This window comes from Struthio camelus, chromosome 1 (assembly GCF_040807025.1).
Source record: "Struthio camelus isolate bStrCam1 chromosome 1, bStrCam1.hap1, whole genome shotgun sequence".
Lineage (NCBI taxonomy): Eukaryota > Metazoa > Chordata > Aves > Struthioniformes > Struthionidae > Struthio > Struthio camelus.
In genome coordinates this window covers 62,949,399-62,977,050 of record NC_090942.1, presented here as the reverse complement: position 1 = coordinate 62,977,050, position 27,652 = coordinate 62,949,399, and positions in this window count along the sequence as shown.

The window sequence follows — 27,652 nt, the reverse complement described above, 5'->3', positions numbered from 1 at the left end:
CCTGCATATGAAAGTTTAACGTTAGAGTTAAGAATTTCTGCCTACAAGCTCCACTTTTCAGCCCGTGATCCACAGAAGTGTTTGCTCCGTAACAGAAAATAAATGAGAGCTTCCACATGTGCTATTTGCATCACTCTTTGCAGAACAAAACAGAAACATGAAGAAAGGAAAAAATCACAGGTTTTGAACTCAGTATATTTTAGGCAGATAGGAAGCCTGGCAAAGGGCTAAGTCTGCAGAAAAAATCACAGTACATGATCTATGAGGAAAAATTCAACAAGCGTACGTTATACAGGGAGAGACTTATAGAATTCCCAGTGCCTATGGTACTCTTATAAACGCTCCTTCTTTTGTTCCTGCAGGGCTCTAAAGAATAATGAAAGAAAATACAAAGCGGAGGAGGCACCACTGAGCGAGTGCAACAGTGTTTTATTAATCCATGCGATTAATCCAGCATGCTGAGGAAGATTCTTTACAGAATCAAAACGTTCATGTTTTTGATCCACATGGATTAAGGGAACACTGTGGCATTCGCTCAGTGGTGCCGCCTCTGCTTTGTGTTTTGGTCTTATTCTTTGGAGTCTAGCAGTAACAAAAGAAGGAGCATTTATATGAGTACAGCAGCATGGGGACTTGGATAACCTCCCCTCCCTTCCTGAGGGATGCTTCGTGAATGTTTCTGACGGTTAGGTCTCTTGTTTGTACCTACAGCCTGCCCTCAAGAAGCCAAACTACTGCCAAATAATTAAAGCCTGTTTCTGCCAAATCCTGAGTGACAGTTGTGCTGCTGAGTGGGTGTGCTATAAATCAGACATACCTGTGTGAAGCAACCAAACAATAATTAGAAATGCTGGCTACATTCAAAGTTTACGTTCAAAGGGAAAAAAACACAACGTTATTCAGCAAATTAGGTTTTTGGTAGAATGAAAGGATTCAGACATCATATACACATGGGGCCTGACAAAACACTTAAGTCTGTGCATAGGGATAAAGCCAAATCCAGTCTTAACTTGTTTGCATTTAACTTTTTACATGCTTAAATGCTTTACTGTACAGAGCCTGAACTTTGACTTGTTAAAGGGGTGAACTGAGAGTGACTTCAACAGCAAGCTTCCCTGTAACTAAATCTGATTTAGAAGCCACCGGACAATCTTTCAGCCTAACCGGCAAAAAAATTCAGGATCTGAGTTCTAGTGATCCTAGATCCACGTGAGCGAGCCCACGTGCATTCAGAGGACCATTTATTTGCTAAAGAGAAGCATGCAAGAGCCAATAAACTTTATCGAGTACCGTGGCAGCTCATTTCCTATGCCAGTCTCTTAATTTTGCTTTGTCATGTTCAAAAGCCATCGGTAGCCTCTACCTCAGTTTCTGAATTTTAACCTAGTAGCATCCATATCTCCCTTTCATCCTCTTGTGATTTGCTTCTCTCCTGCCTCTTGGGTGTAAATTCCCCCAACTGCTACCTACTCTTGCTGTTTTTATCAGGGTAAATTTTCCCTTAGGAAGTTAGCTGACCTTCATCCTTCCTATGCTTGGAACAAAGGAAAAAAACACATGCTTTCAAATACTAAGGATAACTTTGCCAGCCCCTGCTGCAAGGAGCAATTTTATTAATTCAGCTCTGAATAACAATGCCTAAATATCAGGCGCACATGAATACAACAGATGCGGTGTATTTGGGATTTGCAGTGAAAGGGAAGAAGGCAGCTCAGAGTTATTAGGTCGCAGCTGGTAGAGAGGATGAGTAACTGATCTGCACTGAAGCTCCATAACTTCCTACGTTTTCTCTGTGGCTGTCCAGCATCTTAAGGCTCAGCTCTGTTTCACAGCTACAATGAGAGACCATATGAACATGCCCACAGTCTCTGGGCTGCAAGCTCCTATGCCCAGGTCTGCCCAGAGAAGCAGCCACAGGGCAGCACCCAGGTCTTGCAGCAGCCTCAGTAGCTCAGCAGGGTGCATGCTCATAGCACAGGCACGCACGGGCAGCATGAAAGGAAGCAGCACTCAGGGCCAGTGGCATTTTTTTAGCTGCCTAATCATTCGTTAAGCGTAGACTTGAGGTTTTTTTTAAAATTATAAACTTGGTAAAGTTCAGGGCTCTGGCAAAAGGAAAATCCTGGAGAGAAGCAAAAATCCTGCTAGAAATCTAGCCCCTGCTCCCAGGGACCACCAGAGCTTCTCAAGGAAGTAGTCTAAATGTTTCTACATAAGCAAAGTAAAATTCTTTTCTTTGGCTTTGTTCACAGAAACAGCATCACTGTTGCAGCTGTAACCGTAAAAGAAAGGGCTTTGCCTGACATTGACAGCAACTATGGAAAAATTAAACTTAAATAGTTAAAATCTGGCAATGAGTCCTTATTGCCTTTCATCACTGATAACAGCAGGCAACTGCAAGAGCAGGAGATCGTTGCCCATACTTAATGAGTAAAGATTAAAAGTGGCAGCAGCAATATCCAGTAATCAGTGTATCAATATAGTATTTTTTCCCTGTTCTAGGAACTACAACTGATTTACACATTCACTAAAAGGGAACAGCAGAGGGAGAAGTTAGTTCATTTAAAAATTTGTAAAATAGTCAGCATAGGCCAACTTGACTGTTTCCCCAATACACCTTTTGATGCCTATGAATCAACTGCTTTGCATATCTGCTTATATCAGTCTTCCTTTTATGTTAGACCTTTAACTTGCAATCTACACACATATGCAGTCTGAGAGCATTTAGACACATTATGAAGTAATGCTAAGCAAGATTGCAACCTAATACAAAGAACATGTTTTGATTTTGCCCCATGTATTGCTGGAAACGATGTGCCTAGGTCACACTTGCTCTGTCACTTTCAAAATACATTTCAGAAAAACTTCACATCTCTCAGTCTGGAAGACATAAACATTCAAGTTTATCTTATGGAAACAGCAGACTTTCTTAATGCAGAAACTCCCTCCCCAAGCATATTTTTCTAAATGCCTATTGCTAAGAATCTGAGACAGTTCCTCAATTTGAGCTTCTTATCAAGAGTCCCCATGATGAATCCGCACCCTCTCTTAGCAGTCATTTGAGATAAACGGTAGCCCTTAGTCTACTGGGAAGAATTTCCAAAGCACTTGGCATTTGGCCTCACACCAATTCCCCTTTGAAGCTGGAGACTATACAGAAAACGTCTCGCTCCCTGCTGAGCAAACATTTGACCCTAGACTACTGGGAAGGAACAAACTGGACCTTCTGCTTTTCAGAGTAAGCTAAAAGGTTACACAGTCCCTCCTGCTGAGTCCTAACAACTCAAGGCAGTATTCTTAAGTAGGTTCTGCATGCCGAGGTGTCGTCATGGCTCTTTCCAAGACATAGAATATGGTATTCATGGCAATCAGTATGACATGTTTCTGGTGCACTTCCAGTCCATCTTGAAAAAAGTGGAATCTTATGTCACAGTCATACAGAAACACAAAAAAGAAAAACCTCACTAAAAGCTCTCTGAGCTACTGACTGAAACATGATAGGAGAGAAAGGCTGAAGCGACAACTGAAAAAAAAAATATCTTGAAACTGGATCAATAAATGCACAGTGCTACCTGAAAGTGGGAAAGTGAAGGCAGAAAAGTATAAAGTACTGAGGATGACATAGTCATTGGGACCGTTGGTCTAGGGAACAGAGCAGCCCCCTCACTCTTGAGAACTCTTTAAATTGAGATTAGACAGCTTCAAAACAATTCTGCTCCAATTCTATCGCAATTAATCAGGTGATATGTTTTGGACTGTACAGGAGAGTAAACCAGATAACTGAAATCGTTCTTCTTAGGATGAGAAAATACACTGGTATGTTTAAGAAAATTACAACAATGACTGTTAAAAAAGGCAAGGGTAGCAAGAAAGTGATGCTATAAGCAGCACATGGTGCCTTTATGCTGCGAATAATAAGCAAGAAAGAGGAATTCATTGCCATATGATTTTTTTCGCAATTCGCAATTGTTGAAATTTACAAATTTACCATAAAGAGGACATGTAGTCTAATTCTACTAAGCACTACGTGACAGGATGATGCCACCACATCTAACACAAGAATAATTATATTGTACAAGTGTAGTTCTAGCAAATAGCTTAGCTCTGCTATGAATCCTATTAGAAACTAAACACTGAATGTTTTTAAGATTGAGTACAATACGTCTGTGTGCCCACACTACCAGCGCACATCTGATCTCTTTGATATTCTATTTTCTTCTTAGAAAGAGAGTGAGATAACAGCAGAGCTCCACAATTTTAATGTTGACAATTTCAACATGCCAATCTTCCCTTGATGGAAAAGACAAGTATATTACCTGGATTTTCACGTGTATTCATCTGAGAGGAGAAACTCCCCAGATCTGACTCCCCTGCTTACTTGAAAGGCCCTGGAGCTTGGTCCTGATCCCAAAGCCAGGCTCAGAAATTCCACAAACATCTTCATATGCGCTGCGCATCTGGAGTGAGATAACAAAGGCTCATCCTAGCAGAACTTCCACTGAGGAAAGGGAAATATGAGTGAGATTCTCCACATCTTCTGTGCATGCAGTATTAGACAACGTCTTGCTATCCCAGAGCAACAACACTGAAGTGGAGGCACTGGAAATATTTTCCACCATTCTTTGGGTTCAGAACAGGATGAAGAGTTTCTAAATAAAAGAAAGAAACATACATATTGCTTTGATATAGTTTGAAATTTACAGGGGTTGTCCCATTCATTCTACTTTCCCCCTAGTCACTTTCATAGAAGTGACTTAATTTCTGTTTATTTAAGGTTGGCTTTTTAAGGTTAAGAAGCAAAAGCTGATCAACATAAGGCCAGCACAGGCTCCCAGTAACTACATGGAGTCTGATTAAATGGGTCTCTCTGAGGACTAATGGAGAAACTGTTTTGGTTCATGCAGAATTAATATTTATCAGATGCACAAAGTCAATAGTAATTGTGTATTGCACTTGGCCACAGCTTTCACTGACTCCTTTTGCCCACAGGTTCAGGATGTCCATGAGCTTTTGTAACCTCAGAGACCCCAGTGAGCTCCAGCCTGATGCTCTACCTTCTCCTCACATCCCTTAGCACTGCCTAATCAGTTGCTTGACCAGTTGTCACGTCAGAGATCAACGTTTAAAATAAACCTCTTGCCTATATTACTCATAACAGATCTAAAAAATTCACCCTGGGCTTTTATCCAACCTACTGGATAAACTAGTATACCCTCCAAAAAGCCAAGGGAGAAGGTTTTAGCAGAACAGTGATGAGGATTACAAGGGGATATACATATGTACACATGCATACATATATATATATATATTTATATATATGTAGGGATGCAGCTCACAGGGAGCTAGCAGGAGGAAGGAGCTCTGCGGATCATTCTCCGCAGACTCTAGTTCTCAGCGCATAACACGTTTAAAAATATTTCTGCAGCTTATTTACGTACAGGCTCCCTCTTCCCCTTTGGATTCCAAAATCCTTGCAAAAGAAGACAAAAGGAAAAGTGAGATAATGCAGTGAAAAGCAGCAAGAGGGTTGATTTAGGAACTCTTACTACACTCCATCACTCCACTTGTCATTAAACCATAAACAGTACTCAAAAGTTTCTGACACATTTGAGAGTCTTCCACAGAATCAAGAGTTTTACAAAGTGAAGGTCTATACTCCTGTATTACTGAAACCTATTAAAAGAAATTAAAACTGTGGCATCATAAACAGTGTCTCCCTAATAAACAATGGAAGAAGAGAGAGAACAGCAAAGCCAACCAAGGAAACGAGCAACAATTTCCATTCCATGGGTAAGCCGCTTTCAGTTCCACAAAACTGTCCCACAAACTTCAGTGCTTTTCTGCAGCCCTCTCTAGAGTCTTATTTTCCTTGTTTATACTCTCCCCACTACGAAATAATAAATTAGAGATGAAAGGCTTAGTGCAGGGAAAGGGAACATGAGAGTTTGTTACAACGGATTAAACTCTCTTTTGACAATGCAAGGTGAAAAGAAAAAAATCAATGCAAAACAGAGATCTGAGTCCTTCCAGTAAAATGTAACATCCAAATTTATGCATAGACCAGTAAGCCATTATTACTGGGAAACTATTTCTGAGATTTCGTAATTGTATTATTCATTACAAGTGTTTCCTTGAGGGCAAAAGTTTATTTCCCTGCGTACTGCACAGACCCATATTTCAGCCCTTCTCAGTATTGTGTTTTTGATGCATTCTCCGTAGGCTCTTGCTTATAATCACTGCTAGAACAACTGTTCTCTGGTGAACTGTAACCAGGCATTGCCAGCAGTCTAAGGTTCTCTGGGGACGACAGAGTATTAACCTTTCCTGCTCGTGAATAAACATATTTTTTTACCATTCTTATTAAGTATATTTATTATGTCACAACAAATAAATTTAAAGAAGAAATATGTCTGCAAGCACCTTTCAAAGCTAATCGTTCAGCTGATTTCAGTTTGATTTTTTTACATAATAAATGAATAGACAGGAACTACAGGACACGTAGGGTTAAGTGTGACTCATTGTAAAGAACGTGCCCTTTTCAGTAATACCCCTCTTTTGATTAACTAAAAGCAAGGCCTTATATATTATACACAATCCTCTTTTTAAAACAAGGCAAACTCCCACACCACAAAGATACTAGAACAGTAAATATTGATTTTCTTGGCTGATGGTACACCTCATGCCACACAGCCCACTCAAGCATCTGCTTGTTACCACAAGCTATTCCCTTTGTTCAGGAATAAAGAAAAGTGGCGTTATGCGCTATCGGTTGTGGATTGCAAATATTTAAGAGAAATAAATTTCTCAAAATGAAAGGTACCTTTTTTTGATTAAAAAGAAAACACAACTATTTACTTTAGGCCTATACCCACTCCTAGCACCTGTACTCTTCAATTGTTGGCTTGCCAAGTACACTGTGGTTTTCTTGCTGGCTTTTTTTTTAATAACTGTTTATTCTGATCAAAATATCTATTGATGATGTACTATATTTTACTAGAAAAGTAAGAGAGCAGGAAAATACTACAGAAAAACTCCAGCTTTGATGCAAGTTTTCTATGTACGCTGGTACATTAGCAAGTGCTATATACACGTTCTGAAATAAAAAGCTTGCACTAAAGAAAAAGCTGGGTGTAATCTTTAGGTCTTGCTATTATTTAGGTAGTCTTACTCTTCCAGTTTTGAGGTAGATTTAAAGTTATGTTTTGCTAAAAGAGAACCACAATGGTAAACAGGGAAGCAGATCTGCAGTTATTTCAGAGAGGCCAGGCAGTATTGAATAACTTTTTTGGTATTTTATAGAGAATAAGCACTGCCAATTAAGAGGCTGCACTAAGTGGGGAAAAAGAGGCTTCCAATCCTCTAGTCACAGAAAACTCAAATACAGCGATTTCCCTGGCAGCATATACCCCCAAAATAATAATGTTGTTATTGTGTCAAGTGCTCAGAAATAAGGAGCCAGTAAATATGAGCAGTTAGAAAAAAAGTCAAATCAAAATCTCAAATATATGGAAAAACAGAGAAACAAGCATTCACCAAATGCATCTTTAAAAAGTCTAACACACAAACAAACTACTAGGCTAAAGAACAATCAATGTCTTATTGCTTGCCTAAACTGTGGTATAGAGCTTCCTATGGGTCTCCTTTTCTGCTTTATTAATTGGATGAAAGAATCATAATTCAATTACTTAATGATTTATTACAAAATGCTTTGCCCACACAAGATTTTTCAGCATGTAAACACCATACTATCAGACTATCTACTATTACAGGCCTAGCATTTCAGATTTCATTAGTAAATAAAGCCAGGTTTATTTGTAATAAAGTTAAGCCCTTCCAACCACTGACCATGGAAACCAGATTTTGAAATAATTCAGATTTGTGTTTCTGTTCTTTCTAATTAAGGGTAATATCGGGAAGGACAGACAGTGGGTAGCATTGTTCAAGCACCATGGATTTAAGCAAGAAAATCTGATTATCAGCTCATGTCAGAAGCCAAGCGATAATGCAGCTTAGCATTCGTTTGGGCTTTTTCTTTAGCCAAAAGATAATTACTGTTCGTTAAGTCTTACGTAAGTGTATCTAATATCTATGGTCCTAAAAATTATGAATAGTAAAAGCACACAATAGGAAAAGAAGAGTTATTGTATTTATTATTTACTTGGGCTGTTCCATCACGATAATTTCATTAGCCAGGAAAGTTAAACTTAATGTCAAACTATAATTTCTTAAAGGCCAAAAAGTTAAATATCAACTCTCATGCAACTGATACCAGAAGTTACATTTTCATCAGCACACAAAAGCCGTATTAAAATGACACTGAGTGCATCCTGCAGGCCTTCCCCAAACAAAACAGGCACTGACATGAACTGGGGTCACCATATACATACACCCGGCAGGGTCTGCTCGTTGGGCTAAGCATCCACAGAGGGCCCAAAGCCCTCCACTCCCACTGGTGTTAGCCTGGTTCACTTTTAACAGTACGGGAGCCCACTGGAAAAACGGTAACATTTCAGCTGAAAAGCTAGCGCTCTTCTGCACGACACATCGCTGACACGATACCCCACTTTTTTAAACGAGTGCTGCAGGCCAGTACGTTTTCATTGCACAAAGTAGCTAATAGGTGTGAAGAAAAGAGCCAGATTCATGCATAATCTTTGACAGGGGGAAAAGGAAAAGCATATGACCTTGGCCCAAAGGGGCAGGTTAACATGTAGCGGACACAGGCTGCCCACTACAGATCCACACGGGCAGGCACCGTGGCACGTTAGAGAGGGAGCTGTAAAGTTAGATAGCCGCTGCGGTGGCCCCACGATGTATGTGCTACAGAGGCCCGTCTTCAACAGCCCCAGGCCCAAACGGGGAGCAGAGCAGCGGCTGCACCCCAGTGCGCAACCCCTGCCCAGCATCAGGGGCAAGGAGTCCAGCTTTTGCCGCCCCGATGGGGCCATGGTGCAAACCAGCACACAGCACCTGCGCCTGACCGGCACTGATTTCTAAAGTGCGCGCTGCATACGGACTGCAACATACACACACCTTGTGGAGACCTAAGAGGAGCTGGCAGCAGGAGGAAGTTTTCGCTGCCAAAATAAGGAGACTTAGCTTCCTAAAAGGCCTACAATATAACCTGAAAGAGAGAAACGTCTCTGGAAGATGATTCAGAGCAGGGACTTGCAAGCACTAAGTTGCCCTGTGGAAGGGACAGTCTCTCCCCAGTGACTGCTCAAGGCGCCTCCACAGATGACTCTCTTACCCAATTTATATGAAGAAAAAGAGAAGCTGTAAACCCCTCCCTCCAAGTAACAACAGCAGCTTCTTCCAAATGACTCTCTGGTGAACATCTCATATACATAAGCCCTGTGCAAGGCCCTATCTACCTCGCTGGGAAATAACACACCAGCTATCATCCCTGAGGTATGTAGGAATATGTCCTCTAAAACATATTCAAATTGCCATGAAAAATAAAAGGTAGTTCAGTAAAATGTTGGTGATGTTTTTTTCTTGTTCAGCCAGCTTTATGGCCTAGGGTACTGCCCTTCTGGGACAAAAGCATTCGGACAAGGAGCAGAAAAGAGGAAGAAACATCCTTCCACGGATCACTATCCCAGCCTGAGCATCTGCGTAAGGAGCACGCAGGAGGGGTGTGCAACCGTGCGTCTTCGTGAATGGGCGCGTTTCCTTTCTTCTTCAGATAAGAACACGGTGCTGAATAGGTGCTGATGAAGGCAGGCCAGAGACAGTGGAGACGGGGACAGGCAGCGATTTGGCCTCCTCTTCCTGCTGCCTGCTGTCAGGGGCAAGGAATCTCTCTCTTGCACCCTCCTACAGCTGTTTAGGAAAGCATCTGGGCTCCTCCAGACTTTAGGAGGTGCATGAGGTAGAGATCTGCCAAGCCTCATGTGTTAGCCACCTGGTAAGCCACAGGCTGGATCTGCTGAACAGAGTCAGTGCTGACCACCTGTATTTATCCCCAAACCCTTTCTTTAACTCAAATATAGGCTTCAAAGGAGCTGGCATTTACACAGCCACCTCTCCATGCAAATTCTATATAGTGCTTTATGAAAGCTAAAAGGGTTGATTAGGAGCAGAGTACACCAGAGATGAAAAGCAAGCCAACTGTACGTGCAGAGTAAAGAAGTGCTGATGAAAGCATTTAACACTCTTGCTAATAAGGAAAAATCCTTAGCAGGTACTGAACACTTACGAAACACTGCTAGTCTACATTATCATATTTACTTTCTTTCACTTCTGGCGAGGGACCCCGCGTTCTTACCCTGTCCCAAAGAAAACAACAGTCTTAGGGCTGGACGCTTAGGAACCTTCCACCGAATTCATTTAAAGTGAAAGGGGTTGATTACCAAACAAAATAACACTTTGCTCAGATTATGCGTCATGCTAAGAGATGAGTCTCCAAGACAAATGATAACAGCTGACAGCGGGTCTCAGTCTGGCTCTGCCCAAGCCCTGATTCAGTATGAACCGTCCCACGAGTCGCACCTGCTTAAAGTTGGAATTCAGTTCACCATAAGCATTACCCTTGAAATAAAAAAACAAATTAGCCTAATGAAAGCAAAACATAAGCAAGAGGGAAGATTTTTATTCCTGTCGTGCAATAGAAGCATGCTGAGAACTAATTTGAACAAAATGATCAATGAGAAACAAAAAAAAAGTCAGCTTATTTGGCCCAGCAGGTGCAATAACTCTAGCCTCTCTGTTAATGACATATGGCAGCAATTAGGAGACAAAGTAAATAGAGGAAGAGAAATATTAAGGTAGCCCATAAAGTAAGTCACTTTAAAAAGACACAATTTTCATGAATAATGGAATATTGTGCAATGAAAACAAAATTAACAAGGCACAGAGAAACACAGATGTAATTATGAAACATCATCTTATGTTTACTTTTTATGTGTACATTTTATGGCTGACAGGAATCATTAGGATCATTTACAATGACTTTCATCATAAGCCAGGGCATAGATTTAGCACCTTTAAAGTAACTCATGATGACAATAGCACAATCGCTAACGCAAAAATCACTTTGCCTCTCAGAAGAGAAATTACTGGTTTCGTAACAATACGCTTCTTTGATACAGAGGGAAACAGAGCAAGCGAAGCATCATACAGTCAGTTAGAATATCAGTTGGAGAGGGATAAAAAAGAAGTATTAAGTCCTCCAGAGTAGTGACAGGACTGGTAGATATGGCTGAATTACCCTCTCTCTGGAGGTACCTACCTCTCCCCTGTCAACAGGTAGGAAAATCTCACCTGCAAAAACAGATGGCACTGCCAAACTGCAGCTTTAACACGATTTTCACCCAGACTGTTGAAACTGGCCTTCCAAAGCCCCTTCTGTCCTCAGTACACAGAGACAGGCTCTTCTACAGAGAAACTCAGAGTAAAATCTTAAATATAGGTGTCCTGAATCACCTCATAAGATTTTAGTCTGTCAGCCACAGCCAAAGAAGAAATAGTCAGGTATGCTACATACCAAAGTAAGTGCAAAGTAAGCTAAATGCTGGCACTTCTGTATTACAGAACTATTTCAAACAGCCGACTGTGGTTACTCAAATGCCTGCTAGACATCCCTCCGAAAACTGCTACTGCAGAAGGTAAAACCGTTGATTTTGGCTTACTTTGGACACTAGAGAAAGATTGACAGGAAAAAAAATACATCTTTTTAATCCAAAAAAAGTTCATTTTTAAAAGCTATATTAACTATAGGCTATATTAACCTATATTAACTAAAGCTTGGTAGCTAAATAATAATAATAACGAGTAAACAAACTGTGATGACCAGGAAGACCGCTGCTCCTGGTAAAGATTAGATCATAGCTATGGAGGCTTTCAAGCATTTCTTCCCAGAAAGCGTTACCTGGAGGTAAATAGGAGTTCTCTCACTCAAAGTGATGGCTGGGCAGCATTTTATAGTATTCTTTGATTTTCCAGTGCCAGTATGTGAGTAGCTCCCCACTTTTGACATGTTTAACCCTAAGAACACTCCAGGGAGGTGGATCTTTTATTGTTGGTGTTTTAGAAGCAGAAGCTGACTGTCTGAAATGGGTCTATGTCTAAACCCTGCCAGGGACGCAGAACAGCCAGTTCGGGTGCTGCCAAGCCAGCTGCATGGCTGGAAGTAGCACAGCCACGGCTGGCAGGCACTGCTCTTGAGCTAATCCTTGCCAAGGCAGTGCCTCGGGGAGGCACCTGCAACTGCCCATGGGTCCAAGCTGGTACCTCCTCACTGCCCTCGTAGGGGGTCCCAAGCTATCTCCCAAAAGCATTATGCTCCAGCGTACTTTGGAGACACATCGATAGCACAGGCCCATCGTCCCCCAGGAGCCCTGGGATCTCCCAAGCCCCAGACTGCTTTGTGACCAAAGGCCATTCATCCTCCCGTCCAGACCCGCTGTGGTTTCCTAGCCGTTTTCCCTCAGACTCATGCAAGTTTCTCACTTCAACCTTTGTTCTCAGAGCACAGTCCCTGCGAATGGAAACTGTTGGTCCCTGCCAAAGTTTCCACATCACCTAAAAGCTCGTTTGCAAAATGAGCTATTTTAATAGCTTACCATCAGGGAAAAACCAATCTAAACACCTATCCAGGATTTTGCTGCAGGCAATCAGCAGCAAACACAGCGACTAAGAAGTGAAGGTTGATCATCATTTTATTCTCCCCTGGAAGATATTTAATTACTGAAGTATCCAAGCACGCTGAGAGGGAAGGACTGTGCACAACAGCTTTGCCTCCCAATTAGTCACCAGCAAGGCACCACGTTCCTAACTGGGCGATGAAGGAAACGCAGCTGTAGGTGAGTAGCAGCTCTGCAACATCGCAGAGAATCATTAGCTAGGTAAGAAAACATTACCTTAGGGATTTGTAATAGGTTCGTCTCCACCCAGCCTCTGGCCCTGGCCTGTGCTGAACACTGTGGCGTGTGGTTGAGTCATTCGGATCAAGTGAGCGGTACCACTACATTTAAAGAAATTATTTGCATGAATAAAGTGCCGTAGTGTTTGCAGGAGTAGGATTCAGTGGGAAGGTCGGTGTCGAATAACTAGATTTTGGAGAACGGCTGCAGTGTTTCGAATGGCCCTGGTCAGTCATCTTAACTGTCATTTCTCTGGACTTCAAAAATCACATTGTGCTTCTCAGGATCAAGCTGTACTTCTCTACCCTGATACCCACAAGCTTTTTACAGATATAAAGTCCATCTGAGTGTATCAAATTGCTTGCTATCCAAAATTCTAACATACCCCATTACCTTTACTATCTTCCTGTAATATTATACTACAATTAAAAAACTGACCCTTATTAATTAAAAAGTACTTGTTCTAAAAATTGACTAAACATTTTTTTTCTTTTGCAAACACTCACCACTATATAGTGCCTCATTGTTTTCACTCCTTGAATAGATGTCTTTAAAAAGTGCAAATAAAGAGAATTAAATGCTATGTTAAACTACTGGTACCACATGTTTAAACACCTGCTTCCCTTCATCAGTCCTTCATAAGACCGTTAAATGATAATTATACATACTGATGAGTAACAAATCAAAATACTGTAATCTGTCATGAAAAGGGTTTTGCTAATATTACACATAAGGCATTAATGGGATATTTAGACTGTTCTTGTGAGAGAAAATATACTTTTGCATACAGAGAGAACAAGGAGAACTTACTGCATTTTTCTCTCTACAGTCAGTGTCATACAAAACATGGTTTACTACTCATTTTGGATTTCATCTATAAAAAGGGCAGTTTGGGGCTTGTCTGATGTTTTGGTCTGAACTGAATATTGCAGTCCGTTTCAGAATTTTTGTCATAGTAACTTTGTTGAAATAACCACTGCCTGCCACGTGTCACTGCCTCCTGGCACTGCCCTCACTCCTGTGCTTTGTCTCACACTGCAAACTCCTTGAGGCAGGGCCCATCACTCAGTCCTGTTTAAACAGCAGCTCTCAGGAGTGGTTTGGAGACGCATGGGAGGTTGGAGTGACGCACCGCAGGCAGAAGAGGGCCAGCTCCACATTACCACCCACCCGTTTTAGCTCAGCGCTGCAACTCCTTGCAAGAGTTATAGGACGCATGGCATACAACAGAGGTGCTGCAGTCTCAGCTGAGTTTCCCTTTCTGTTTTACTCACCATTTCATTTTCTAATAGTATAAAAAAAAAAGGCAGATTAAGTTTTAATCCTTTGACTGAGCTCGAAAACTTATATATCTGTAGGGAAAAAGGGAAAATCCCCTTCAAAAAGGAGAAAAAGGAAAAGAAAAGTAGGCAAATGTTTTCCTGGTATTTGCCAGTGTCCTTTACTTTCAACAGACACGGAAGTAAATGGCCCTGCACAAGACTGTTTGAAGAAAGAGAAACTGTGGCAGTCTACACTACTATGTATTCGAGACGCTTGGCACCAGAAGAGTTGATGCTGCAGGACTCACTATGCCCCAAAGCAATTTTGACACTTCCAGTACCACTTCCTACACCCTCAAAGGTCACTCTGTGTGCAGCAGAACTAGTGAAGTCTCTGCTTCTTACAGACAATCTCCTACAGGCATTCTCTTTTGTCTAATAACGAGGTAAGCTCACAGTGCAACCTCTTCAGCAGGGGAAAAAAAATTGGGTTTTTCCCCTTTACCTGGCCACCTAGTCTAAGAAATGTGTACAAATTTAACATTTTGAGACCTAAACTTCTCTACATTTTTGATACATATCAATCAACAGGCTCAGAAGTTCGAATACACACATTGCCTCATGATAGGACACCATCAGCCTTGTTTTTTTAAGAGAAAAATTAAGAAGTAAAAAAATTCATTAAAGGGACATCTGCTTCTGTATTTCCCTTGTTCTGTTTCTAGTAGGCTAGGTTATGGGGTAAAATATGACATCCACATGCAAATTCCCATACCTCTCAGAATTTGCACTTGGTGTTCCTGCTACAGTTGCAGATTTGTGAGTGGTATCATGACAACAAACTGTTAGCACAAGGCAGCTAGCTTGTAAGCAATCAATAAAGCGAAATGCAACTGCAGAAACTATCTATCAAGCAATTTTGAATGATATATTTGCTAAATCCATGTAAAAGCTTTTTGTTAAAAGAGTACTATTTTTAGAGGGTTTGCTGCACATTGCTCTCTCAGCTATAGTCTTATTCAACGGGTTTGTTGCCTTCTGAAAACCCTCCCCTAACTAGATTATCAACTTCTGACTTACAGAAAAGGAGATCAGAAGCAGAACAAAGAAGGAGCAGCATTCATCCCTTATCTTATTTCTAATTCATACCTTCCAATGTCTAATGGGTCAAGCAGGGTTAATGCTAGAGACAACATGGGGCTGCTGCTTCTCCGTCCTTCTGCACCAGGCACCACTGTGAAAATTAAATATCGGCTGAACTCCGTAGGTGACATCTGTTAAGAACGGGAGAATATTCCTGACGAAGTAGCGAGTCCATCCTTGTCATCCTGATCCTGAGCCACACAAGAGACCTTACAAAATACCTTCAACAAACAGGGACTAAAATTTGGAACTCTAATGGATATGAATAAGCAGGGACTCAGCAGAATTCTTGGCTTTGCAGCACATTCTGATTTTCTCTGAACCCCAGTAACTTCTCATTAACACTTTCAGCGTTTCGCAGGCAAAATTTACCTGTCTCTGTCTTTAAAGTGTCTTATAGTCTTACTGGCCCTCCTTTGCTGATAATCCTTTCCAGTCAACAGCTAGCAAACATCCTTTTCTCGCCAATTGTCTAATTGATTGATATAATCAGGTTAAACTCAGAGCAGCTATTTTCAGTTTGTACTTAATTTGAAGGCTGAAGCTTGCTTAAGAGACATACAGAAGGATCTACATAAAACTTGCCTGTTGAAACAGAAACTTAAGACTACTGTCTTCCAGCAATGCTGCTTAGTTTAAGGGATATCTCTCTCTCTCCCCCAAGATATACGGGTTTATTCTGCAGTTCCTTATGAAAAATAGCACAAAAATCATCATCCTTTTTTCAAGTTAGGAATACTGATGTTCAGAATATTTGCTATATGCTAGTTATAGTGCAGGTTTGAGTGCCTGAATGACATGTTTTGCCATTAGAGTCCCAGACTCCAGTAATAAAAATGTGTGAACCACTTGCAGGCCAGTATCTTGCAGACTGTCTACTTTTCGATGACAGCTGAAATAATTACCTCCAGAGCATAATCCATACCTCGAAATACCTGCCTGTTAGGTGAATTTGAGTCACTTGCACCTGGAGGGAAGCTCATGCGGTCCTTCCGCTGTGCATCTTGTTCCCTGCTGTATTTCCCTCACATCGTATAATAAATAATAGTCTCACACAATCCTAAACTGCAATTTCATATCATTTTATCCTTATAGGTGTGATTTTGTCTTGAAAAAAAGCTTTCCTCAGAGACTAAACAAACTATCTGCGAGCTTGTCACTAGACCAGCATTCCAGCAATTTGCTGTTGTCTTATTCAGCAGCATCTCTTAATCAATATGGCTTAACCTGACACAGCTACTTCCTTGTTTAGAAAGTAACTTGGGCTCATGTTTTCTGTTGTGTTCACACAAATTCAAGATGCTGTACATAGTGTGCCAATGCACTTATGTATAATTAATCATACTGGCTTCAGCAGTCACACAGTGCGGAAGGGATTTTCAAAACTTCCACTTAATTTCAAAGGAAGCAGTGTTAAGCTAACACTAAGCATTTTTTTTTAAATTCCACCCTATCTATCTTTGACTAAAACCCTAGGAAGCAATTTAAAAAGCTGAGCCCAAAGGAATTTAAGCAGGCAACACAACAGGGCTAATTATGCTTCTCCACTGACAGAGATGTAAATCTAGAGCAGTTCCTTAGATGTTAGCAGAATTACTCCAGTTTCCAACTGAATCTTGGGTACTTTCACCTTGGAATGTGAACTTCCAGACAAATGAACTACCTTATGGCATAGACAATCACGCCATACTTTAGAGTCCTTCCAGTTGTGAGTAAAACCATAGGAAGTAAGCAGAAGTAAAGGTTGACCTTGTATTTATAAAAGATCCAAAATCTGAAGTCATGGAAATTTTTCTCGCTTAACTGAGTACTTTATTGAAAAGGCTAACTGCAGTATCAGCATTGATACTTTAAGTGTTGACACTAAAGAATTAGCATATCTCCCTCTTTTCCTATTCCTTCTGATTCTACAATAACAAGTTTGACTTCTACTCATTTTTTAAAAATAATATAATCTCTGGGATATTATATGTTAAAGTGCTTCTCTGTCTGAAACGTTGATAAAAGTCTTGTAAAATAATATTGAAATTATGTCTGTTGTATTATTAAACAATTTCTCCCACAGCCTTTGGGAATGCAAGATAACGTGCAAAACTCGTCGATAAGCAAGACAACATAGATCTCCACCAGATTTTCTTCCTCCAGCATAGCATATTCTAATCTGAAGTAATATCCTTTACTTAAGTGATGAATCAATTGAGGCAGAGACTAGAGTTTTTTTGATTCATGAATTCTGGCCTTTTCTTGAGGCTTCTCCAAGAAACTAGTACTACCTCTTAACAAAATAGAGAGATCATGGAACAAAAACATATCTTAGTTCTGTTCCTACTAAAATCAACATTTTTTTTAACAAAAGTAGAAGAGATGCCAGACTAATAATTAGTGAAGAAAATCCAATCATCCTTCTATTAAATTGATATAAATCTTGACAAAATGCCTTGCAACTTTCTACATGCAAATAACTTAGAACAAAAAAAGGAAGCATTGCTGTTGTTTACTTACTTATTCAGTTGAATTCTCATGTTTCCCTATATATTTCACTAGCAGAAGTTTCAGTGATCCCATGAAGTTTGTGGAGGAGTGGAGGAGTAATAGCAGAGAGAAATAGCACACAAAATCTCACCTCTGGTACCTACAGTCATCAGGAAAACTCTCACACCAATAGAAAGGGAGTGTTACAGGCCCATATATTGTTTAGTTATTTGCTCTGTTACAAATTGAGTGTAAATTGCTACTAAGTTAGAAATACAATACTCGTCACCCATGTAAATGTATAATACCAAAAATAATGTAGTAAAAGTTTGGTCTACACTACACCACTTTGCCCACCTACTGACAGGGCCTAGAAACCTTAGAAATAAACCACACTCTCTTACCAGCACAAATGTGCCAGTAAAATACCTCCTGTATTTATAGCAGCCCTATAGTTCTTTGATAAAGTTGTCCTGAAGCTGCTCAAAGGGGCATTTAAATCTGCTAGCAAACTCCCCCCTTTTGCTGGAAGACCTTGTGTCTCCACTAGGGGGTATTACCACTATATCTATATTGCCACAGTCACACCAGCAAAGGCCGCCTCTCCGCTTCCCCTCCCAGTGCAATCTGCACCAAACTCGGCAGGTTTTTGCTAGTCAGTGACGAGCAGGCTCCCTGCAGTGCTGCAGTGAGTCGGTGTGACTGCTCACCTTGCCCAGCAAGAAACTATTTTGTTCTAGATACTGTAGAGAGCTAGGACTTAAATTCTCAGGGCAGCCCTGCGCACCTATGCAGACGTCCACTGCTGACTGCAGCAGCATCTTGCACATCTCAAGGCTGTTAAGACTGTGAACTTCACTTTTGCATGCCCTGGCAGCTGGAAGCTGGAAGAGACAAGCGATGTATATAAGAGCAATTTGCAGTAGAGGAAAACACAGTGTGAACAAGCTGCCACGCTCTTTGATTGTTTGTACTGTGGAGGAGAAAAAGATATGGTGACAGAAAGGCAGGCTGGGAATCTCCATAGGCTGGCAGAATAAAGGTGTGAGCCCCCCTGAATCTTTGGCTTCATGGTGACTTGGTTCATAAAGGCAGATGTTCACTGGCTAATCCCTTAGCCTAGGCTTTTACAGTTCACCTCCTTTCCTCTCCCACCCAGTCAGATTATCAACTTTGTGACTATTTATGATCTTTCTATTTGTGCAACTTGAGGGCTAGAAGGAACCAGAATCTACCATGTGCAACCCTACAGAGAAAATAAGTGATAGTTCCTGCCCCTTAAAGCCCTAAAGGGGCGATATGGGCAGGGAGAAAGGGCTGTGGCCGAGCTGAACGAACAGCTGCTGAATGGCAGCAGCCACAGTGATGCTGGCTTCGTTCTTTATAGCTTTTCAGCAGGGCTAGCTGGGTGGAAACACGAAGGAAGGGAGAGGGCTGCAAGCCAAGTGGCAAGGAACAACTACTGCATCAACGCAATAAAATGTAAGATTAACAGTGACATTTGCAAAAAGCAGTGGAATAACATCTTAAGTGATGTTCTGTTAACTGCTCCACCAGCTTTAGCGCCTGGCTGCCTCCACCCTAAAAACCTTGTGGCTAATGAAATGCAGAAAGGTGACCACGGTTTGGGACTCTGATGGCCGGAGAGGAAGAGAATGGGGTAACCGGCAATAGGGTCTGCGGCCCTAATCCTGCCTCTTGCCTCTGCACTGCTGTGATACTTCACTGAAGGGCTTTTTGTGGCCAACCTGAGACCTTTGGATTACACTCAATGTTAAAAAGGAATCAGATGCTGTCATTGGATGAGCTACATGCTACACCTGAACAAAAGAAATTAAGGAGAAAGAGGTGGGGTCCTACTTTCCAGTATACACAGATTTCAGTAAATAAAAAACAGCCAGCAAACTGGCTTTTTGTAATTATCACTGTTTTTGATTATAATATTATCTATAGCTAGTAGTTAATAAGTATTAATTATTAACAGTGAATCAACCTTATCTTAGCACTAATACTAAATACCGCTTCTGATTCTAACAGTAACTATCTTAAACATCTAGCCACAGCAAGGTCACAATACGCATCCTCAGGGTATAAAATTCTGCTCTCAAATTTAGAAGCATAAACTGGATTCATTTATATTAGAGTAAATTCATCCACTTAAGTGAAAAAGGGTTTTAAAGTAACAATACTGTATACACATCATTTGCAGTTACCTTAAGGTCCCTTTATTTAGAAGGGTAAAAAGGACTTTAGGTGTGATGAAAATAACGTCCAGTAGCTGTCCTGATATGCACTAATTCTCCATATTCAGGCAGGGGAAGGTCTAAAGCAAGAGATGAGAAGCATTTCTGCCCATATATAGAAGATGTGGATACAGAGGAGAAACATGCAGAGTTATGCCCAGATCCTTCAGCGAAGGTGGGTTTTAAACTGGCAGGAGGCAATGTATCAAAAAATCTGTTTCTTCAGACCCTTGCAGAATTGCACACATTTCTGGTCTCCCGCTGCAGGCCCCGCAGGCCACACTGGGGGACCCGTTCAGAGACAGTCGTTTCCTCAGCGCACAGCAATGTCTACCAAGAACATATAATGCAAGAGGTTCACTGCCATGTTGTCACCACAACTGCCATCCACAGTGATAAAATGGTAGTGGCTGCAGGAAAAGGCAGTACTCATTGCTGTGGTCAGAGCAGGTAACCGGCCTCTGCATACTGTAAACTGTGTTCAGTATAAACCTAGTCTTAATGCAAACAGTAATGGAACATATTACAGGGTGTATTTCTCTATTTAAAACACTCTGGTGAATTCAAGCAAGTGCTGCAATTGACCAAGTCAGAAAATATTAATGCAACACTAATGCTCAATTCCAGCACTGTCAGGTCTCACAAAATATTTTATAGGAGTATGTATCTAAGGTACAGTATGTTGCCTCCCATAGGCAGACTTACGTGGGCTAAGTCCTATTGCCAGTCTCAACATTTTAAAGCTAGAATAGCACAGGAAAAAAAGTGGTCCGGGTGTAGGGCTTGAGCTGGAAGAGTACAGTGGTCACCACCGAAGGTTTTACTCCCCTAACCGTTCAGAGTAAATAGGAAGGAAATTAGGACAATTAGAACAGTTAAAATGTAAATGACAGAAAGAGCTGAAAACCTTTTTCTCCCAGTTCCTACTTGTTTAGACAAAGCCCTAACAAGCTACAGTCAGAGAGGTCTGCAATGGATCCATGGCAACGAAAAGCCCTGGCCTATGGCTACCATCTTCCCCAGCACACTGGCATTAATTTACTAGATGAACACGTACACATTTCAGGAAAAATCACTGGGCTCAAGCTTCAGTCACCAAAAAAGGGCATTATGAGCAAATGAAAGAAAAAAAACAACGGGTCAGCAATTTTCTTGATGAACTCATCTATTTATTTTTATTTGAAAGAGAAAGATGAAATTATTCTTGTAATTTTTGTGCTTTGTAGCTCCAGTGAAGAGAAAATCGCACCTATAAAACTGATTTTGATTCTTACACAGCAGATGAATAATAAAATCAATGCTTCAACATCAATGCATTCCTAGAATATTCTTCAGAGAGTCATCCGAATACTGTATTAAATGCAAAAGGTGATAGCACTAGCAATGGTGCTGAAGATTACACTGAGTGAGCAGAACTCAAGGTTTTGTTTGTTGTCATTTTGTGCTGCTTTATAATCCCTGTGAGGAGGAAAAGGGGTTATTTAATCAGTTAAAAGATCAAGAGCTACCCAACCATCATGAGAATACTAGCTCCAAGTTTGATCAAAATAGAAATTCCTCAAAACCATACAAGCTATCAAGTGTACACAAAAATTTTTTAAAAAATAAAATAAACGATATATAAAAGATAAACAGAACACAACAATACATAATAATAAACAAAAACATATCCCACAGCTACAATGGGAACTTTGGGTATGTTGTATACTAGTGATGCAGTGATAGCGCTCATCAGAAACAGGACAGTCTTCAGCGAAGAGCACTGAAGTGCCGAGTAACCCACTGTGAACAGGGAACTGGTGCCAGTAGAGCAGAGCACACAAAATGACATTGAATGCTACAGAGTAGTAATTATGAGACTGTACTTAACAGCACAGCCACAAATGTCTCTATTCCACAAGGTTACTCCATCATGCAGGTCATATTACATATAACATATTTAGAAACTAGTTTAATTTATTAGAATTCTGTTTTTATTCTGTTTTCTGAGCACATTGTTTCTAGAAGAGATTTCACAGGTACAACAAGTGTAAGGAGACTTTCAGGTGGCAAAATAGAAATTGTAGCTCATGGTGAGACTTGCTTTATACAGGTTTGTAGCATGGCAGGTGATCTCTCATGATCAGATTTCCTCAATTGGCTTCTCAGCTCTGTAAATATGCCACACTAGTGAACAGTTTCTGAAATCAAATACTCAACTGATAACTTATTAAAAATTAAACCATTTAGAGCTAGACACCATTTAAAGGCATATTCTCTGACCTAAAATTTCAGCTCCCTGAGCCCAGTGCAAAGACAAGGGATTTCTCCAGCATATACGTGCTGACGCTCTTGACCTTCTCAAAGTAATCATAAATAAGAAACCTTGGATATCAGAGTCTTATCTTAGCATCATTCTCATAGTAGATTAAAGCAGCATATCAGCATTAGTCAGAAGCATTTCCCCTTCCAGGCCAAAATCAGGAACTCATCAGAGGTGTATCCTAAAGCCACTCACAGAAGACTTATGTGTAGGTAACACTGCACTCCGCTGTACTGTGTCTAGCAACCAGTTCAGCAATCTTTGCCTAACAAACACAGCGCTTCAGGACATGCTTACATTTTGGCGCACACATTAAAAAACATCCAAGTTCAGTCTTGCAAAGTGCTGAGAAGACTGTAAGGGGGCTGGTGAAACCCAGGATATCCGCAGAAATGATTCAGAAAAATCTTACAGTATGTATGGGACTTTCAACATCTGGGCAATACATTTGGGAATCATTCTGGCCATAAGCACATTTAAGTGCTTTGCTAGAGATCAAGCAACATACTTAACACCCACCTAGCTGTTTTGCTGAAACAGGACCCTAATCCTGATCCTGCTTACTACCAAACTATCGATATTACCTGGGAACAGTTAATGGCCTCCGAGGTAGCAATGCCATTTAAATACTTTTATTAAGTAATAAATACAACTTACCGTCTTTCACTGCATAAATTCTGCCATTTTATTTCATACTGTAATTTGTTTGATAGGAGCATTATAGAGAATCAATTACATTTTAACTGTTTGTTTGTTTTTTTAACTTGTCTGCAATTTCTGAGAAACAGCAGTCTGCACAGTAACTCTGGGGACTCTTTTTCACACCATTTATAATTAAGGTAAATGTGTTCTTTCAAGGTTTAGCTACCAATAAGGAGTAATTTCTCTATAAGCTGTAAAGAGCAGTTGTGCATGGAGCGTCCAGCAGGACCGTCTTCATCACCATTACTTTTCAGAACATTTCAGTAAAGTCACCTAAAGGTCTAATAAGGCAGAACAGGAGGCTGCTGATGGATATCAATACAAAAAGTACAAGATATTTTCTTTCCTGAGCCCTCAGAAGAGCTATAGTTCCAGCTCAAATGCCTCCAGGATCTCCAAGCCTTGATGTTACCATGGCAGAAGCGATAGCAAACAAAGATGAGCCAACTCTTTATAAAAGAAAATATGAAATATAGCCTATTTATTAGGGAGCTATAACTTCAGATTGCCAAATCTTTTTGGCAGGCAGAGCCTCATAAAGCAAGATGAGATATTATTCAGTGTTACTTATTTCTAAAATATCTGTGAAAAAACATTATGCATTCATGCTCACACAAATTTCTGTTTGGAAAAGTTACCATGATCAGGCTTCCTGAGCTCGTGAGTCAAAATGTAACATTTTAAAACATTACACCATAGTCAACATTCAAGGATTGCTTCACCCACCAACACGCAGGTGCCTCAGGTTGAATACAGCAGCCATTATAATGAATTAATATAAAGTATGGTTCGTCTTCATGGGGTCAAGACAATATACAGCAGCTGAGAACTTATGGTCTAATATATATAAGACCTACTCATTCCTATCAATCTACAACAGCACATGGAAAGACACAAGTATGTGAAATAGTATTAGCTTGTAAATGTTTAGTTATTATAAAAATTATCTCTGTTTTCAACTTGAGTGTTTGACTGCATTGAAGCATCTTAGTGGCCAGCAAGGGTTTGCGGGGCGGGCTGTAAAGTTTAGGTTTTGTCCCACATACTCCCACAGCAAGAAATATACTATTCATTAGAATTACTATATGCCTCAGTAAGAGAAGTATATGTCAACTACAAAAATTAATCGTGCATATTCAGATATCTTACGACTGTAGAAAGGCATTAGCAATGATCCTTGTTACCTCGACTAGCCTAAAATAGTCTTCAGAACATGAGTAACTACCCTACGTAGATTAATCATAAACTGAAGCTAAACTAGTAGTTACAGGTTTTCTTTCTTTGTCAATCATGTTTAGCGCTCCACCTAAAGAGAAAGCACCTGCATTATGGCAATGGTTGTATGCTTTTGCAAAGGTTTGACCTCATCATGTTTTAGTTGGCCTAATACATAGGTATTTTTTTTGTAGATTAAAGAAGTATTATAATCAACAAGGGAAAAAACATACTTGAAAGTAACAAGTAGCTCAGATATTCATTACCAGCCATTAACCTGATTTCCTAATGAATACGACATTAGGCATTCATTAACAGACATTCGTGTTTGTGTGGAACAGTGGCAGTATAATGAAGGTTGATAAATGAATAGAAATGAAATGAGGGAATTTTGGACACTTGTAAAGCAATTAACTTGTTTGGCATTAATTACATATTGAAAAGCTAAATCAAGTACATTTGGAAAGCCACTAGGACAGAGACACAGACCAAGAGCAGATATAAAGACCAGATACAAAAGAAAAGCTTTATTTCTTTTAAATAAAGAAATACAGCTGTAAGTATGGTATTAATGACAAACAAAGTTCATTTCTAGCAAAAGATATCGGATTGCAGCCTGCATGTTAATAAAGAAAAAAGTTAATGAAAAGTTAAACAATGAAGCCAATAAAATAGCCCCTCACCGTTGACAATGAAGTGCAAACAGGTGGTGTACTAGAGGGTTAATGTTTTTGTTTCTTAAAGAAAGAACCATGCAAGTGCCCACACACTTGAATATATGCTAATAAATGAAACCACCTAGCAAATTAGATGGTAGAAATGAGGGAATAGGGAAGCTCATTTTACAGTTATCAGGACACATTGCCTCTAATGAGTTGGTAACCTGATCTCTCTAGGCAGTTTTGACTGCATCATTTCTGCTTAGTGCAGCCCCAGTCCAAAAAGAGATGCTTTACACACCCCTTCAGCGGCACAGAGGTGCAGCAACTTCAGTGGGACGGGATACTGCCCCAGGAGGCATCACCCACACGTCTCTGCCACAAGAGGACAAAGCTCAGGGACAAAAGGAGAGAGACAACAGAGAAGCAAATAAGGGGTAAAGTTTTGCTTAGTTGGGAGTTGCTGAAGGAGAGGGGGAGTCTACCCCAGTACATTTAGTTCCTTCTCCCATTCTCTTCCTCTGCCTCATCACACTGCCCTCGACAGTGTGGTGCCATGTCACCTTCCGCTGTCACCCCCAGGACACCACGCAGCCCCCAAAGCTGCAGGAGTGCCTCGTCTGTTCTCATCTACTCTCAACATTGGTTCAAGAGCCCAAAGGGTGCTCCTGACCCACGCAAGAGCGGTCTGCCGGCAGAGCTGGCGTCTCGGCTGCCAGAAAGTCGGTAAAGTTTGACCCAGGAAATGAAGCAATATATTGCAAACTTAGAGCCCTGTGGGCCACGGCAGCAGGTGGCACCTGAAGAAAGGTGCTGCTCCATCAGGACGTCACTCCTCCTAGCAGATAGCTGGACATTTTCCCCAGCACAAAGCCAATGACCAAACCAGTGCCAACTTCCTACCCATGCCAACGACAAACAGAAAGGACTTTTCCCTGCCCATCACCAGTGCCATAAAACCACAGTTTTAATTTTGTCTCCATTAAAGATTCATACCGATGCTCACACATACTGAATTGGACCAAGAGACCTGTCAGTAATGCTTCCTGTTTCAAGCAGATTCAACAAACACAATGTACAAAACCTAGCTCCTTTTCCAAGAATCATTTACAGCCTTTCTCTCTAGTCAAATGTTCTGCCAGTGATTACACTTATAAATTGCCAATATGATCGAACTAACAAAAGCATATAGAAGATGACTCATATCCAGATATTTCTGCAATGAAAAGCGTTTTATTCATTACAGCACACACTTCACCTGGCAAGTGCTATCCAAACTCAATCAGTGCTCTGACTTTGCATCCTATACCATAAAACCTGCTTATTCTCTCCAGTGTTGCAAACGTTTTCCACAACAGAAGAACTAAATAAATCTCATCTTGCTGCAGTTAAGTCTCATTCAGGTTCACAATAAAGTTTTAGTGGCTATGTGCTCCATACCGGACAGTTCCTATAAAAGATCCCAACTACCACAAACGTGTAACCAACTACAGAACTACAAATAACCCTCGATAAGTAAGAGTAGCTTCATTTAATATTCTTAAAAAACTATTTTAAATTTGTTCAGTGGGCTTTCACTGGACTGTTGTGAGGCTTCCATGCTAGCTGAGAACCCTGATGAATTTTCAGAAGTAACCAGTAGCACTATAGGAAATCACAAATCCTTAACTAACATATGCTAACTTTTCTCCTAGGAACAAAAGCAGCATCTCTGTTGTCCCCTCACCAGAAAACACCAATCAAAGAAGACTCTTTTCAGGAACAAATGTTAGCTGGGAACTTCAGTTGTGTTTAATTAAGTTCTTCCGAAAGAAACTGCATGCTGTGGCACTGAAAAGGTTATCAGAGGTCAGCTGCCTGCCATGACTTTGTGACCCCCAAAAGGCAAAATAAAAGATAGTGGTATCCCTGCTGGTAAGACTGGCTTCCGCATTTGTTTCCCTCCCTTTCTGCTTTAATTTAATAGCAATCAGCACAATATGGCTGCTTTTCTTCTAACAATAGGATGGGCAGAAGTTAGATTTACAGCGCTGCAAGGGGGAAAGCAGGCAAGAGGGGAAGCACACTATGGCTCTTGATCTACAATAGGAACATCACTTTGATACCCATAAATAACTGGCAAACCTACTTAAGATTCATTGCTGTCAAGAGCAGACAGATGTGCGCTTTTTAAAATTTAGTATTAACCTTATGGAGCATCTCAAACGCACAACTGTTAAATCAAACAACTGTCTTTAAAACTGAAAGATAATTCATGGTACAGATCTATACTGAACATACAATGTATTCTCAGTATTTTTCTCTTCCATTATAGAGGAGCTATTAGCACAGATGTACGAACCAAAATTTAAATCACCAACACAGCAAGCAAAATTACTGAGTGGGTTGAAAGAACCCTTGCAGCATCCTCTTCCAGGTTACTTTGATCACAGCAAAAGTGCACTACAGTTCCTGTGACTACCAAAGCACATAGGATAGACAGGATTTGACCTGAAGTGTCCAGTGGAAAAGTCTGTGTAATTCCAAAGATTTCAGAACATCTATTACACTGCCATCCTCATAATATATTTAGGGCACTCCTATCCATATTAATAAGTTTGCTTCAGGAAAGTTTGCTTTCTCCTTTTAGTGATGATGAGCTAAGACTGAGTTGTTTAGCTTTCCAATTTCTTTTAATCATTTTATAGTGCAAGAACTTTAGACATTGGGAGCTAACACTTGTGTTGTTTTGTGAGGACATGCAAATTTTAGTTTTTGTTTTTGTTTTTTTAACTATTTCTGACCTATT